Source organism: Misgurnus anguillicaudatus, chromosome 25, assembly GCF_027580225.2.
Source record: "Misgurnus anguillicaudatus chromosome 25, ASM2758022v2, whole genome shotgun sequence".
Classification (NCBI taxonomy): Eukaryota; Metazoa; Chordata; class Actinopteri; order Cypriniformes; family Cobitidae; genus Misgurnus; species Misgurnus anguillicaudatus.
This window is the reverse complement of record NC_073361.2, coordinates 29,268,900-29,287,268: the sequence shown is the minus strand read 5'-3', so window position 1 is coordinate 29,287,268 and position 18,369 is coordinate 29,268,900. Positions and strand designations below refer to the sequence as shown.

General features: G+C 35.3%; 1 long non-coding RNA gene across 1 annotated transcript in view; it reads left to right on the top strand.

Annotated features, from left to right (window-relative positions):
* LOC141362160 (uncharacterized) overlaps positions 1–18,369 on the top strand; it is a 77,406-nt gene that overhangs the window by 57,930 nt on the left and 1,107 nt on the right. The window contains exons 3-4 of the long non-coding RNA XR_012368164.1: positions 6,712–6,838; positions 9,573–9,748. This is a non-coding gene — a long non-coding RNA (uncharacterized lncRNA). The remainder of the gene's footprint in view (positions 1–6,711; positions 6,839–9,572; positions 9,749–18,369) is intronic.

The following is an 18,369-nucleotide window of genomic DNA, read 5'->3' as shown; positions in this document are numbered from 1 at the left end:
TACCATCATTTATCAAAATATTTTCTTCATCAGTTCACAATTTTTCCTAAATATTTTTTTTTACTATGTAAGTCAATGGTCACTATCTGCTGTGTGTTTACCATCATTTATCAAAATATCTTCTTTTGTATTCGTCAGAAAAAAGAAATTAATACAGGATTAGAACAACAAGAGGAGGAGTAAATGATGATAGAATTTACATTTTAAAGTGAACTATCCCTTTAAAGCATTTAACATGTAGTAAACAAGATATTAATTAATCGATAATTAATTAATTATTATTCTATTCTATTCTATTCTATTCTATTCTATTCTATTCTATTCTATTCTATTCTATTCTATTATTTATATTATATTATATTATATTATATTATATTATATTATATTATATTATATTATATTATATTATATTATATTGTTAAATGTTTATTGGTTAGTAGCCTTATTATTTTGAGGTTTAAATGCACAACATTTTTGATGAATAATGTATTATAATGTATGCCGAAGGCCCCCTGGCACCATCTCACGCCCCTCAGTTTAAGAACTCTGGTCTAAATAAATGAGTTTGATTGAATTTCATTTGATTAAAATTTATATTATTAACCTCAACTGAGGTGCTATTAAAAAAGTATCAGGTACTAGGTACAGTAAGCCCACACAGTGGAACCCCCCCAAAAGTGAGCCGTACCAAGCTGTACCATGCAGTGGGTATAATAGGTTTTCATAACGTAACAGGTTCTCTTATTCATATTGTGTAAACTGACTTTTTGCAACTGTTCATTGTTTATTTTTATTCTTCCTGGTTTGTCCTTTATTGTATGTTTTTTATATTTTATTGTCTTTGTATTTTATAGTTTGTTGTCCTTTTACATTGTCTTTCTTGAAAAAAAATACCGTGCAGCAGTAAAGATCTTTAATATATCGCCAATAACTATGTTGTTACCTGAACTGATTATGAGAGGTAAACACTGGCTGAGGTATTTTTGTGTGTTTGTTTCAGTGTGTGTCTGTGTGTGAGATTGTGAAGAGCACAGCTCTGACTTGCCCTCACAGATTTTTGAAATCCCTTTATCTGCCTCCTCTATGCACCTGCCGCAGGCCGCGCACACACACGCACGCACACACACACACACACACACACACACACACACAATCTCAAGCCCTAACATGTCACATTTAACAATCTCTACTCTTCATATCCTGATTGTTTTAATCTACATTTACCTATTTGATTCATTTTGTGATGTAAATCTGCGTTTTTCATAAAAGTCAATAGGAGATCCACATGACCCCCATGGATTATGGGTGGATTCTCGGACATTTTTGTGAACTGTGTGTTTTTGTCTACAAGATACATGACGGAAGTGAGGTGGAGCTCAGAAGGATTCCAATGGAAAGTGTTTCACAGTCCACATGTGCAAGCTGAGTCCGGGGACGACACTGTCATTCTTACGGTCTGGTCTCACGGAGATTGTATGAGTTATTCCTAAACCAAATCCTCAAATTTACAACGAGTAATTTTCTTAGAAGGCCAGCAGAAATCCTTTTTTATTTATTTTTGACAGTTTATGACCCTAATTTAGGGAAATGAAAAAGTGCAAACCAGTGGCATTTCAATGCTATCTTATGGCAATTTGTTTGTATTTTACGAGGTGGGTAATTTGTGTTAACTTATACGGCCACAATTGTACATTTTTGTACGATTTGCTTTTGCACCTTCACTGAAAAAATATTCATTCAATTTTTTTTAAGGTAAGTGGTTGCAATCAATTTATTTAAGCTACATTAAACAAATGTTTTTTTTTTCAATTTTTTTGTTTAAATGTAGCTTAAATACATTGATTGCGACCACTTACCTTAAAAAAATTAATAAATTGAATGAATAATTTTTTCAGTGTTTGACTTTGGGGTTAATGGCGTTGTTAGGGGTGTGGTTTTATTATTATTTTTTGTATGATGATCGTACATTTTTGTATGATTCACTTTGTACGCATTTTCACTGAAAAAACTTTACATAAAAATATAGTGCATCATTTTTGCTTTTTTTTTTTAAAGTAAGTACACTGAAAAAAAGATTCATTCAATTTACTCACATTTTTTAAGTGGTTGCAATCAATTTACATTTAAACAAAAAGAGAGAGATTGCAACCACTTACCTTAAAAAATTGAGTAAATTAAATTAATCATTTTTTTCAGTATATTACATGGAATTTTAAGGAATTTATGCAATTGCTTAACATTTTAAGTGAAACTTACTTAAAAAAGTGGATGCAAAAAAGATGTACTATATTTTTAAGTAAATCCAGCGTATTATTTTTTACAGTGTATATGAATTGGCTCGAAAAATGTACATGTTTTCGTACGATCAAGCTGGGCATTTGTTGGGGGACGAAATTATATTATATTATATTTGTAATATTAAACGATTATTGGTTAGTAGCCTTATATTTTTGAGGTTTAAATGCACAGAAGTTTTGATGAATAATGCATTCCCTAGTGAAAAATCCAACTAAGACCAGCATAAGCTGGTGAGCTGGTTTAAGCTGGTCTCCCATCTTGGTTTTAGCAGGTTTTGCTGGTGTAGCAAGCTGGCCTAGCTGTGTTTTGGTCACGTTTTAAGCTGGTCAGGCTGGAAGATCAACTGACCCACCAACATGACCAGCTTTGTCAGGCTGGGAGGACCAGCGTAAACCATCTAGCCACCTTAAACCAGCTAAAACCAGGTACCAGCTTATGCTGGTCTTAGCTGGATTTTTCAGTAGGGTTAAAAAATGCCAAAGGCCCCCTGGCACCATCTCACGCCCCCCAGAACTTTGGTCTTAGCAAATGTATTTGATTAAATTTCTTGTGAAATAACAGTGTGAACAGTCAGTTTTAAAACTAGATTGGAATCGACTGACAAGCTAAAAACTGGCCTTTGTGGCTAAAGAGATGTTTGGCAGTCGAAAGTAGGAATTACAGCGATCCTGAGTACTTTAACATAATCATTCCTTTCAATAATTCACTGTGTTATTATCCCGGCTCTCCACACAATCCTCGCCTTTGAATTTGATAGTCACCGCAAGGTCTTCGTCTTAAGAAAACAGGTAGCGGAGGCGTTTGTATATTTCCATTTTCTAAAACACTGTTACATATGTGATGGATTTCAATCCTCACGCCACCCTGAAGAAAAGTCCTCGAAGGATCTACAAAGCAGAAAACTTGATTTAAAATAAACCATCATGTGATGTTATGCGGCTGTAAACATTAAATTAACTTACACCCGGCACATAGTTTGTGCACCTCACCTACAAGCCTGGAGCTGCAGTATTACATGCGATCTGAGCTACACCTGCAGCCGCTGAACAAGTGTATGAGTGTCTAGGTGGTCGTGTTTAAACCTGTCCTGTCTTTCTCTCTCTCTCAGGTGAGGAATGCTTGCGCTGAGACTATCAGGTGCAGTGGGGCGCGTGGCAGCACGCTACGAATAGATAACCTGTTCTCATGAGGCACTATGCTATTGACTGTGCTGTCGATTGTTAAACGTCTGGGATCTTGGTTCTGTTCTGAAACAAACACACAGATCGAGTGAAGGTCACGGGATATTGATTCATGATAGAGGAACTGTTTGATGAAGAAAACAAAGCAACGTTTTAGACAGCGCGTGGTATCTTAAGTCAGAGTTGAACTGGGTGGTGGTTGATAAATGTAGCCTGAGGTGATGAAAATCTCTCTCTCTCTCTCTCTCTCTCTCTCTCTCTCCTGTATCTTCTTCACTCCACCTTTTTCTGATAAAAGAGTTTAGGAGATAAAGATTTTAGTTATTACCTTTTTAGATCCTTTAGGTTTGGCCAGTTAAGACTAAATGTAGTAAATGGTGAAAAAATTATCCAGAAGAAAGACAAGCATCACTATTGATTTAATTTAAACTTAATTGCGTGACTTGTTGACACAAGATGTGAAATGAGAATTAGATTTGAGCGAGTAACACCTTAGCAACTAAAGTCAACATCTTGGCAACCACACAAAATGCTGGGTTATTTTCAGCCCAGCATTGGGTCAAAAAGGGACAAACCCAGCCATTGGGTCAAATTAACCAAGAAAATGTTTAGATTTAACACAACAATGGGTTAAAACAACCCAGCACAGGTTAAATTACAACCCAACCAAGTGGGGTTTGTCCCTTTTTGACCCAACAATTGGTTGAAAAACCCAGCATTTTTAGAGCGGATTCAAAATACAGTAGCATTTTGGCAACAAATTTTGCATCACTAAAATTTTATGTACATTTTTTTATTTTTTATTATGTTTCTTTTGAATTTTTGAACTTTATGTTTAAATGGATAGTTCACCCAAAAATGAAAATAATGTCTTTAATGTCGTTCCAAACTCTTAAGACCTCCGTTCATCTTCGAAACACAGTTTAAGTTGTTTATATGTAGTCCGAGAGCTTTCTGACTGTCTATTGAAAATCCACATACGGTACACTGTCCATGTCCAGAAAGGCAACAAAAACATCATCAAAGTAGTCCATGCGACATCGGCGGGCCAGCCAGAATGTGTTGAAGCATCCAAAACACACCTTGGTCCAAAAACAACAAAAACACGACTTAGCATTGTCTTCTCTTCCGCGTCTGTTGTGAACGCGTGCACGAGACTAAAGTCACGTGACTGCAGTGACACGGATGACGTGTTATCCTCAGACATGTTTGCAAAGTTATTTTTTTCAAACTTACAGCGTGCGTCTCCCTTAGACTGTAAACGAAGCTCGGGCTCAGAAAAACAGCTGGGGTGCACCAGATAACACGTCAGCCACGTCACTGCAGTCACATGACTTCACAACAGATGCGGAAGAGAAGACAATGCTGAATAAAGTCGTAATTTTTGTTATTTTTAAAACAAAATGTATTTTCGATGCAACAAGTCACATTCTAACTGACTCACTGATGTCACATGGACTACTTTGATGATGTTTTATTACCTTTCTGGACATGGACAGTATACCGTACGTAGATTTTCAATGAAGGGTCTAAATGTAAAACATCACTGTAAAAAAAATCTGTAGAAATTACAATTGTATTGCAGCTGGGTTGCCGGTAAATTACCGTAGATTTAAATTTATGTTATTTACCGGCAAGAGTTTTTTCAAAGTTGAATAAATTTTAAATATATACAAGTCTTTATCTTTACAGAATAAAACTATACAATAAGAGCCTCATGCAAAGCATTCTGGGAACCAGAAATCATCATCAAACTTTTTCTGTTTTTTGCTTTAGATTTTGTTTCCCAGAATGTTTTGCTTGATGCTGTTTTTCTAGTTTTATTCTGTAAAGACAAAGACTTGTAAATGTTTAATGTTCATTTAACTTTGAACAAAATGTTGCTAGTAATAACATAAATTTAAGTTACCGTCAACCCAGCTGCAAATTTCTACTGAAATTTTTTACAGTGATCTTAAAGAGTGTTCAGAAGATGAACGGAGGTCTTTTACGAGAAAGACATGAAGGTGAGTCATCAATGACATTATTTTCATTTTTGGGTGAACTATCCTTTTAAATTTCTCAAAATATGTGACCCTGTGATGTAATATGTGAAATCCAGCTCTACATTCTAAAAAATCCTCTGCATTGGGCCAAAAAGGGATGAGCCCAGCAGCTGGGTTTGGGAATTAATGGAAATATATGGGAATTAATGGGAATTAGTGTTGCCTACAGGGAACTTAAATGTAGTAAAAATAATCTTGCAGTATAATCTTGTTTAAAACAACAAGATTTACTGAAATTTCTAGAGTCACATGCACACTGCTTACTGAAGGGCCACTAAGGGTCATGTTTGTATTTGATATAGTTTATATAAATTTCCAAATAATTCCCATTAAGTTTGATATTTGAAATATTTCCCAAATTCCTCAGATTCAATTCCCATGGAAAATTTCCTCCCATTTGCAACCCGACTAGAATCTGTATGACCAACATGAACAACCTGACTCAATGTGCTGTAAGGTCATAATAATTTGTATATCACTTCCACAATACATATTATAATTAAAGAAAATAATTTTTAAAGCCTTCAAACCCCCAGTGAGCGGCCAAAAGCAACTGCGGCACAGAAGAAACTATAAGATGTTTAGATAGTAGAGAAAACCTGACCACATACATTAACCGCCGCACCGCGGCTCCAAACTCTTTTTTTTTTTGCTGAACTACAGGACGTTATGCCAGAACACATAAAGCAATGGTAAACTGTTTTAATGATAGTTTTAAAATCAATTATAACACCATACTGGTCTGCTGTAATGTAATCGGAGCAGTCAAGCTCTCAGCTTCACATAAACCATAATCAGCAAACCATGATGCATGATGGTGTATTACCATACAGACGCCTTAATCTCTCAACTCATTCCTGTCAACAGAACACATAACACTTTCTATCAAAACCATGCAAACAGCATAAAATCAAAGTATTTTGCTTTCCATAACCAAACACAACATCATAAATCAAACCCAATCAGATATTTTATGAGTTTTCATTCATTATCTGAGTTTTTTTTCCCCCCATTTCGAGCGCATGTCCCGGGTTTTGTTATTGCTGCCCCTTTGGAAACACGGGTGATTGTATTTATCACCGAAAGCCAAGTGCACGGTTTTTAAGAAAGGAAGAAAAAGAAAAGATTGAGGAGGCCCTTCTCAGATTTTCATTTTTCCAGAATGTGTGTGTTTTTGTTGTCTTAAGTTTTCCTTGGTGGCCATGAACAAAGTGTTCCTCTGTGGAGCAGCGCTGGGGCTCGCAGACACTCTGTCTGTACTGGGAGTTCCTGTTCCCAAGTCCAAACCCACAGACCCACAGCAAAGAGGACAAGGTCAGTTTCTGCTCGGCAACATAAGAGCCGCATTACTGCGGACGAGTTGCAGCACTCCACAGACCCAGACAAGTGTATGTGTGTGTGTTGATGGCAAATGGTTAAATGGTGCTTTTAACTATCCAAATACTTACATTGCACTTGTAAGTGCGTGACATTGACAGTGTCACTCAACCCTGTTCAAACTTTGCTACGTTTCATTGTACGTGTTAATGTCATTTCCACTCGTTTAATGTGTTAACACTATTTTATTTATAAATCCTTCATTTGCAAAATAAAGTATTACAGTACTGATATGTTACCAAGTCTGTGAAAAGCCAGCTTAAGTAACATTTTGTAATTTACTGCTTTAATTAAATTATCTTATACATAACCTAAAGAGCATTGTGTGCAAATTTAACCTTAATAATTGACTGAGTAAGATCATGTCAGAGATTAAAATCGGTTATTAGGAAGACAACTTTTGGTATTTTTGTGCAAATAGTAGCATCAATAAAATAATTACTTTCAGTATTATAAATAAATCTGTATTACTGATTACACCACAAAACATAGGGGTCATAGTCAATTTTTGGAAATTGAGATTATATATATCATCATTAATGTATGGTTTGTAAGGATGGGACAATATTTGGCCAATGAACAACTATTTGAAAATCTGGAATCTGAGGGTGCAAAAAAGTCCTTAGCACTGCATCAACTCAAAAAATAAAAGTATTGATATATTTACCATAAGAAATTTACAAAACATCGTGGATGATGATCTTTACATAATATCCTAATGATTTTTGGTATAAAATCGCTCATTTTGACCAATACAATGTGTTTTTGGCTTTTGCTACTAATATACCCGTGCGACCTATGATTGGTTTTGTGGTCCAGGGTCGCAAATGTTTACAAATGTTAAGTCAATGCTATATTGATAATATTTTGGTATTCCAGCCCATTCTTATGAAATGCGCATAAATAGGCGAAAAGTCGTGCAATACATACGCAAAATTCCCATTTTGCTTGCACATGATACGCCAGTCCTTGCCGTTCACTTAATACGACACATCTTTTTGTGTCGTTTTATGTATTGGTTTCTTATCTTTTTCTGTTTTTTTTTACCATTGTTGCTTGGGTTTGGGGTTAGAACAACTTTTTGTTACATTAAATGGCATGGTTAGGGTTAGGGTGGGTTAGGGTTAGGGTTAGGTTAGGGGAACTGAATGCCTCGTAGGCTAGCTCTGGCACAGGTACACTGTAAAACGTTATGTTTGGTTAGGGTTAGGTTAGGTTATATATATATATAAAAGAATCAAAAAGTTATGTGACTCTATATATATATATATTCTATTTTTAAACCATGGTCACTTGGAGTTGGGGTTGAAATTGGACTTTGGCATTTGTATTGCACGACTTTTCACAATGCGTGCTATTTATACGCATTTATTGAGAATGGTTGGGTAAATTTCTTTTTTGGTTACTCAACTGCTTTTTCCTATTTTAAACCATTGTCGCTTCGGTTTAGTGTTAGATTTGGTACTTGCATTACAATGTCACTTTATATATTGGTTTATACTATTTTTTCTGATTGATTTTTTTATATGTCGCCTGGCGTTAGGGTTAGAGTTGGGTTTGGGTAAGGATGCCATTTTATGTAAATCTAACCCTAAACCGAAGCGGCAATGGTAGGAAAGTAGGACAGGACAGTTCAGTGACCAATACGTGATGGTCACGCGAAAACAGGAATTCGTTATACGATCACAAAAAAACTCGGAAATTCGTGATAATATCACGGAAAAATAATTAAAAAGTTACATGACTATATAACGAAATTTCGTGATGCTGGGCTGTAGGTATTCATTGAGGCACCTTATGCTGGGTACGCACCAAAAGATTTTTTACATATACGATTTTCAAAATGTGATAGACCACTAACATGAGGATAAAAAATCCTAGATTTAACTGTTTTGCACCTATAGTGTGCCATGATGTGTCAAATACAGCACACAACACACAAACATATTTTCAACCAGAGCCTCGACTGTGAACACAGGAAATCTCACAAAATCTCGCAAGACTTTAGAATAAGCATGCTGGACGATATGCAGGAAGACATTTCAATGATAGTACTTGGAATGATTTTCAAAAGGGTTTTGGTGAAGTCGTGGAGACAGCGGGAACATGGTCTGTACAAGTTCACTTTGCATCAACTCACTTTGTGCTGCGCTATGACTGCTTCCATCTTCCATCATCTCGCTTTTTGAATGGATATTGTTTCGTTTCACGTGATAATCTCAAGAGCGTGCACAAGTTCTGATCGTAAATATTAAACATGTTTAATATTTACGATTTGCAATCGGGGCGGCACCGACGTTCTTCCGATCAGGTTCAGACACTCTTAACACACCTTAAAAAAATGAAAAATCTGATAAGATAATCTGTAGAACCATCAAGATAATCGGGACATAGCTAGGATTGTCGGAAGGGGGAAAATCGGCCCAAAATCAGCCCGATTATCTTGTAATCTTGTGTGTACCCAGCATTATAGTATCTTAATCCTTGGTATTTGCTAATGGTGATTCTCAAACATTCACTTGTTACCACCTGATACCAATCCATGGTTCTACTACGGTACTTTAATACACCAAAGTATTTTTATTTGTTATAGCAATAGTCATGATTGTCTTCACCATTAAGAAAATGTGTCTAACTATCCATCCCTGTTTTTCCTTTACAAACATTCCAGGAATCCGCTCAGGATTATCAGAGGTCTGGATTCCAGCCGTGGTCAGGCATCATAAAAGAGGTTGTAGTGCATCAGTGTAAAAGATTACGTCAAAGACACAGAGGTTCTGTTATCAGATGAGAGTATCACCGCTCCACAGCGCAGGTCTTTGATGTTACACGTCCACGTAAAGCGCCGTAAGTCTCTCGTCCATCTGCTCTGATGTTTCACAGACCCGCTGAGATTTCACAGCTTTGATGGTCAGCAAGGTTTTTAAGCAGTAAGCTTTTCTGATATTTTGATAGTTTTACAGCCAAAACAAGCCCGGTTTATCTTTTCATTGGCTTACATCATCTGGCAAAGGTAGACGCAAAGACGGCTCACCTTAGATTGAGATGTCATTCTGATAAGAAACATATCTGCTTTACACCACCCGTGCTCATTTTTTATTTATTTTCATGACTATTTGAAATAGTATTTTAGTAGATATAATACGGTGGCCTTGAAGTGCAAAAATAAATTACAATGGTAAATTACTTATTTACAAAGTTTTTTAACACATTTACAAGTTTTTTAACAAATTTACAAGTTTTTAAACAAATGTACAATGAGTGAATAAATGTACAAGTTTTTTTAACAAATTTACAATGAGCGAACAAAATTACAAGTTTTTTAACAAATTTACAATAAGTAAACAAATGTACAAGTTTTTTTTAAACAAATTTACAAGTATTTAAACAAATTTACAATGAGCGAACAAAATTACAAGTTTTTTAACAAATTTACAATAAGTGAACAAAATTACAAGTTTTAAAACAAATTTACAAACTCAAATTTACAAACTCGTCACGCTTCCCTGTTTCAGTCTATGTAACCCCGGGAGCGAACGAACAAGGCAGTCCTGATTAAAAAGTTTGGAGTACCAAAACATTAGTAATCTAATGAGAAAGTCAGTGAATTATTTTGATAACTGCCATCCAAAATGTGTGAAACTAAAGCTAGCGTTAGCTAACTAAAGCTATTTCAGTTACCTGAAAATAAGATCCAGTATCCCTTTGAGTCACTCGAGAAGCGATGAAAGGATATATTATCACTCTCTTTCCATTAATAGGATGTACAGCCTAATACACAACATCGCATTCGCAACTCTCATGTGATTCACGGCTATACTTTCAGGTTTGTTCCCACCGGAGGCTCAGATGGGTGACATCAGCGTATTGTACCTACCCTTTCAGTAAAAAACTTAAATTTGTTTGTAATTTTGTTTGGTCATTGTAAATTTGTTTAAACACTTGTAAATTTGTTAAAAAAACTTGTAAATTTGTTCATTATTGTAAATTTGTTAAAAAAACTTGTAATTTTGTTCGCTCATTGTAAATTTGTTTAAACACTTGTAAATTTGTTTAAAAACTTGTAAATTTGTTAAAAAACTTGTAAATTTGTTTAAAAACTTGTAAATTTGTTTTTAATCTTGTAAACAAGTAATTTACCATTGTAATATATTTTTGCCCTTCCAGGCCACGGTAATATAATCTTAAAAACAGCAGAATGTATGCAATGGTGTGCATTATTTTTAAACAATTTTCATCTCTCTAGTCGAGCCTATTTGTTAAAATAAAAATAAAAAAATCTTCACAAGACCGTTATAGACAATATGGATCATTTAGGTACAGATATGTATGTTTGAGGTACTAATATGCACCCTTTATGTAGACTTTTAAAAAGGTTACCGCCCCAGTGACAGCCTTTCTACCTTTATTCTCAAAGTGTACTCAAGTTTTTAACATGAATTAAGGGTATCACAATAAAAAAAAGTTATGACACACATTATGTTTCTTCTGACAAAATGAAAACAAGATGAAATCACCCTGACTGTGACAAACTCATCGAAAGCATAAAACAACTGATTTTGATGATCCACCGCGGTCAGGGACTTTCTGAAGTCTTGGCAGAAACTCTGAGCTTCTCTGCAGTTCACCAGACCTCTGAACAGATTCAGAGCAGATAACCCAGCCGTATATCAGCTGCAGGCAGTGACTAGTGAAGTGCAGGCGGACCTTATCTGTGAGTGAGTGTGTCTGGTCTCTTATCCGCCTGAATGCTCAGATCTTGCATCCCTGAGATGCTTTGAGGCAAAAAACGCAGCAATGCACCATTCATACACTTCATTGGACAGGAAAACCTTGTAATCGTACAAGCCCGTGGATTTCAAAACTTATTGTGAATTGCACAAAGAAATGGCACGAGCGCTGTGAAGACTTTGTGTGAAGAACTTTTCCATATTAAAAGGAATATTTCACTTTTATAAAATAAATTCTGAGAATTTACTCGCCCCCATGTCATCCAAGATGTTTATGTCTTTTTTTGTTCAGTCGAGGAAAAATTAAGTTCTTAGTGGACCTCAAAAGTTTACCATTTCAGTGCAGCTTTAAAGGGCTCTAAACGATCCCAACCGAGGCATAAGGGTCTTATCTAGCAAAACCGTCATTTTCGCCAAAAAAATAAATAAATAAATTTGTAAATAGTACTTTTTAACCACAACTTCTAGTCTTGCACTAGCCTTGTGATGCGCCAGCGTGACTTTACATATTACGTAATCACGTCGAAAAGTCACGCATGATGTATGCGCAGGGTGACAATTAGACATGAGCCGGTTACCAGTTTCAGGGTATACCGAGTCAATGTTTCAAAACCACTAAAATTTTCTGTAATACCGTTTTCAAGGTATGAACTGTGTTTACACAAAATTAAAAAAAATAATGTAATTGAATTCATGTTTACATTTCAATTACATATTTTTGAAAGAATTTTATCATCTAAATGCTTTGTTTTTACCTGGCATAAACGTTGTATGTTGCTTAAAAATAAAACGTATGGTGTCCAGTTGAAAAGTAGATGTTTTATACGCAGACATCTGAAAATAACACATTTTAGTGTTACAATGGCAATACCGCATCATATTTTTGCGTAAAGTAATCATACCGCCAGAATCTCATACCGGCACATGCCTAGTGACAATAAGTGCCATTTTTTGGGACACGTCCTGGCCAGGATTTCGGGTGCGTCTTCCGGAAGTCGTATCTGTCAACCGCATACGTCATCGAGGTTCTCACATTTCAGTTAAAACCATTTAATTCTTACTTTGAAATGTAATGGTTGTATTTCTGAAATTGATGACTTCCGGTAGACACACTCAAAATCTTGGCCAGGACGCGTCCTGAAAAATAACATGTATGGTCACCCTTCGTACGCGAAACTACCCCTCCAGTGTTTACAAGTATGGAGAAAGAGGACCGTTTCGACGTTGTTGTATGTGGAACGATACTAATTAATGTCTTTGTGTCAGTTAACAGTTTAAAATGGTCCGCAATTGTGCGTTTCACATATGTAACGCGTGACCAGTGTTGGGGAAAGTTACTTTTAAAATTACAATATTAAGTCACTCCCCAAAAAAGTTACTAATTGCATTACTTAGTTACTTTTCATGGAAAGTAATACTTACGTTACTTTTGCGTTACTTTTGCGTTACTTTTTTACTTGGCAGAGGCTTGATCTCTTTCAGGACTTGCAGGTGTTTTTTATGAATGAGAACTTGGCATATTTCCATCGCAAAAATGTCAAGCTCGGGCCTGCCATCTTTGTTTCTGACTCAAACTGTTCCCGCTCAGGCACGCACGCATAGAGTGTGTTAACCTATGTGATTACATTCAGTTTAATTCAGTACATTTAAAAAAATCGTATTAATTAATTAAAAACCGGATAGCCTGCACGAGGACACGAGCGCACTGAAGAATAACTTGCATTACTTTTAAAAAAAGTAACTTAAATATTAATGTGGACATTTATAAAGTAATGTGTTACTTTACTTGTTCCTTCAGAAAAGTAATATTATTACGTAATGCACATTATTTGTAATGCGTTACCCCCAACACTGCACGTGACATGATTACGTAATATGTACGGGTCGCTTTAGCGCATCACAGGGCTAGTGCAAGATGAGAAGTTGTGGTTTACATATTTTGTGGTAAGTACTTTTTTTGGCAAAAATGATGATAGCTAGCTGCATTGAAACTGTAAACTGTTTAGGTTCACTACAGTCCACTATATGGAGAAAAATCCTGGAATGTTTTCCTCAAAAAACTTCATTTCTTTTCAACCGAACAAAGAAAGACTTTAACATCTTGTATGACATGCTGGTGAGTAAATGATCAGGATTTTTTGTTATAAAAGTGAAGTAATCCTTTAAGGAAAAATCATCAATTGCAGACGCATGCCAAGTGATGCAAAATCAAAAATGAACCCTGCAGGCATAAAAAAGAAAATCAGAGACAGGAAAAAAGTTACTCAAATGGAAAAAACAGAGCTGAAGGAGAATTAAACGCTTGGCTCATTCATTCAAAATGTTCAAAAGTCCCCGAAGTGCATTATAATGTTACTATTATCATCACCTTCCACCAGATTTTATTCCTTTCTTGGGGCTGTTGAAATACTCCCAAAACTTGTGCAATGACTCACAATGCAGTTTCCAGTTTACACACGACGGCGCCTGAATGTTGATGAACAACAGTCGCAGTCGGGAATGGAAAATACTTTCACTCCTGTATTCACGTGTAAACTTTAAACTTAAAGTGATTTTATAAAGTGTTTTTTTTTTGTGTGTGTGTTTGCACAATGAGATTCATCTAAAAGGTCAGCTTTTTTCAGGTGCTCTGTAAAACTTGTTTTAAGGAGAGACTGATCGATCCCTAACCAAAGATGATATAACAAGTGGTCAAAAAATAATCCACACACGCACCTAAAGGTACATATTGGTTCTAAATATAAAAGTGGTACATATTAGGACATTTAAAGGTTATTGTCCCCCGTGACAACTAGGGACCATATTTTGACCTTTTTATTTTGACAGTGTGGACTCTCTAAGCATTTCCCATCGAATTGTTGACTTAGACAATGTAGTGAGTTTTGTTGGAAAGCCTTTTTGGTGTTTCCTCAAGGCAGTCGTTTTAAAAGCTTTGAGCGAGAGGAGGAGGGGGGTTTGACTGTCTGCGCCACATCCTACTGAGTCAGAAATCTTACATCTGGACCCGACAGGACTCTGTTACTCAGCATTACACACACACACACCTCTGTAGCTGCTGTACAAACACACAAATCCTTACATCATCGCTACAACACACACAATCTGAACCACATCAAAACCCATCTGCTGTCTTCTTACGTTTACTAGGCAGTCGTCTCAGCCGCGCCCACACACTAATGCATATTGCACACAATCCCATTGGCTGAAGGTTTTTTTAATGTACTGTACTTGGAGTCTCTACATATTTTCCACGTTTTTACAATACTGAATGTTCTGTGCAGTCATTCACAGAGGATGCTATTAATAACTATAGCAAAACTGCACATGATGCGTTAAATTTTGTATTCAGTGCATCTTTATATTTTTGCTTAGTGTTGTGTTTGCCAAGGTAAGCATGATTTGTTACAATTACACTTACGTCATTTCGTTTTATAGCTAGTTTTACAACTTTTCGGGGAAAATTTTTAGTTTATTTTGTATTATACACATTTAAAGGGGACATTTCACAAGACTTTTTAAAGATGTCAAATAAATCTTTGGTGTCCCCAATATGTACATATGTAAAGTTTTAGCTCAAAATACCAAATAGATAATTTATTATGGAAAAATGTGCCGTGTGTCCTTTTAAATGCAAATGAGCTGATCTCTGCACTAAATGGCAGTGCCGTGGTTGGATAGTGCAGATTAAGGGGCGTTATTATCCCCTTATGACATCACAAGAGGAGCCAAATTTCAATTACCTATTTATTTACATGCTTGCAGAGAATGGTTTACCAAAACTAAGTTACTGGGTTGATCTTTTTCACTTTTTCTAGGTTGATAGAAGCACCGGGGACCCAATTATAGCACTTAAACATAAAAAAGTCAGATTTTTATTATATGTCTGATACTGCTTTAATATAAGTACAATATAGTCAAGTTGAACCCTTAGTGTTTCTATATCAGTTGCAAAAAGAATTATGACATAAATTACATGCTAATGCATTGAAAAAACATTTATGCAAAGTGCTTTTAGTTTAACCCTTTCAGCCCTTGATGATCACATCTGATCTGCCTCACTGTTTTCATTTGACATTGCGAATTAAAAATACAGCCATTGAAAACACGTCAATTTCATAAAAACTCCCACGATGCAAAAAATGATTTTCAAGAAAAAAAATCTTTGAATTTTTGTCTTGTTTTCATTAAAAATATCTACAAATTCTTAAATTAAGATGCTTTTTCTTGATGAGCAAAACGACCCAAGAAAATAAGTCTAGTTTTTAGACCACAAATATTAAATTTAAGTGATTTTGTGCATAAAAAATCTGCCAATGGGGTAGGCAAAAAAATCTTGAAAATCTTTCTTAAACACTAAATTCAAGAAGAAGTCAAGAAAAATTTGCTTACTCCATTGGCAGATTTTGTTTGCTTGTTTTATGCACAAAATCGCTTAAATTTGATATTTTTGGTCTAAAAACTAGACTTATTTTCTTGGGTCGTTTTGCTCATCAAGAAAAAGCATCTTAATTTAAGACATTTTAGATATTTTTTCTTGAAAATCATTTTTTTTTTGCAGTGCATATGTCCCCGAAAAAGTTTTTTCCTTCGCATGGGGTGGTTTTCAGGCAATTCATAAACGGTTCTTTTTTTCAGCAAAACTGCACATTTTATAGGTCACCTGATAATTATAATATTATTATTTTAATTATTATTTGAAGATGAAGTGGTATGTACTAAAACTTCCCAGAAACACCTCAATACATGTCTGTTCCTATAAGTACAAGAGGCTTTCCTTGCCAATAATGTTTGGATAATACTCCTACATCTCTTTTGATTTAAAATAATGTACTATTACTTTTAAGAAACACACTGCTGCTTCCTTGGCATTATGCTTGGAAAATACTCTTACGTCTCCTTCGGTTAAAAATAATGCCTAGCGCGGTGCATGTGATACCAGTAAACCTACCAACATCATTCGATGTGATGTTTGGAATCGCGAGAGAAAAAACAACGTTTTAGTTGCATCATCATTTAATAGTCTTTAATCGAAAAAATAAACAAAAGTTTTGCGCATATCTGCAATTGAAACTTAGCTACTGTCATAGTCAAGCAATCATCCTGACAGGTTCATATGTTGATTCTCCCTGAGATTCAGGTGACAGGACCATTTGTGAAAAAACATTTACGGGATTCCCAAACCTTGCATTGGAAATCAGAAGGCATGAACGCTTTATATAAATGGCCCTCAGAAAGGGCACATCTGATATCCAGCAGTGTTTATTTCAAACTGGCTTGCGTTGTTCAGACATGCTTTTAGACTACAATACCATCATGCAGTGAATATTTTCTAGGGCTTGTTTGTTCCAAAAATCTTTTGTCTCCATGGATAAAGCCAGTGAGGCTAAATGCAGGTACTGGCTTGATGCTAATGTGTAAATCGATCACTTCCTATTTCTCTTTTGTTTTGAAATAGACCTGGATATTGGGAACGATTGGGCAACAGACGTGATTCATTTCGAGGGGATTTAACGCATTACTTTACAAATATTTACTTTTATCTAACAAAAAAAGTGCATATGGGTTGTTTCAGTGGTTTAAAGGGGCCATGACATTAAAATCTGACTTTTTCCATGTTTAAGTGCTATGATTGGGTCCCCAGTGCTTCTATCAGCCTAGAAAATATGAAAAAGATCAACCCAGTAACTTAGTTTTGCTAAACCATTCTCTACAAGCACATGAAAAAATAGGTAGTTGAAATTTGGCTCTCCTTATGATGTCATAAGGAGCTCTTATTATAATAATACCACCCCTTAATCTGCACTATCCAACCACAGCTCTGCCATTTAGTGCAGAGAAAAGCACAATTGAGTTTTAATTGCAAAAAACCACCATCATTGTGATCAGTGTTTGAATTTCATCAGCTCATTTGCATTTTAAAGGACACACCCCAAAACGGCACATTTTGGCACACACCTACAAAGTGGCAATTTTAACATGCTATAATAAATTATTTATATGGTATTTTGAGCTAAAACTTTACATATGTGCTCTGGGGACACCAAAGATTTATTTGACATCTTAAAAAAGTCTTGTGCCAAGGCCCCTTTAAATTAACCCCTTAACTGGCGCAGCCCTTTTTGATTGGAAGGGGTGAAAGTGACATATACCTTCAAACGAATATAACTTTGACATTTTTTTAGTCTAGAAGCCTAATCTTGGTCTGGAGATAAAATTTTATAAACACAAATTGTTGTAACAGTTTACATTTATTGTAATAAATAAAAATAATGCAATAAGGAATATATTTTATACATAAAATTATCAAAATAATTAGGTTTGTGTCCCACTTTTAGTGGTTTTACCAACAATGGCAACTAGGTGTCAACAATTTGCTGCATACTCTTGTCACAAATCAATAAATTACTGTCATTGCATTAATATTTTTACTGCTAAAAGCTTTTGAAATATGAAAACTACATTCTTCGACCTTTCCAACGATAGTATGTCGTGATAGATTAAAATGCAAAATATTGAAGTAAATAATGAAGTAATATCTCATATTTCATCCAACTAAACAGATAAACTGCAATAATTTTTTTATGATTTCCGATTTTGTTTTTATTGATTATCATTGGTTTTAAAGGCATGTGGTTCTGCACCTGTCAAACGATACCATAATTTCATGGTCTAAAAGAGTATTTTTCCACTAAAAATAACATTTTATGAAACATAAAGGTTTATCTCAGTAAAGCTGAA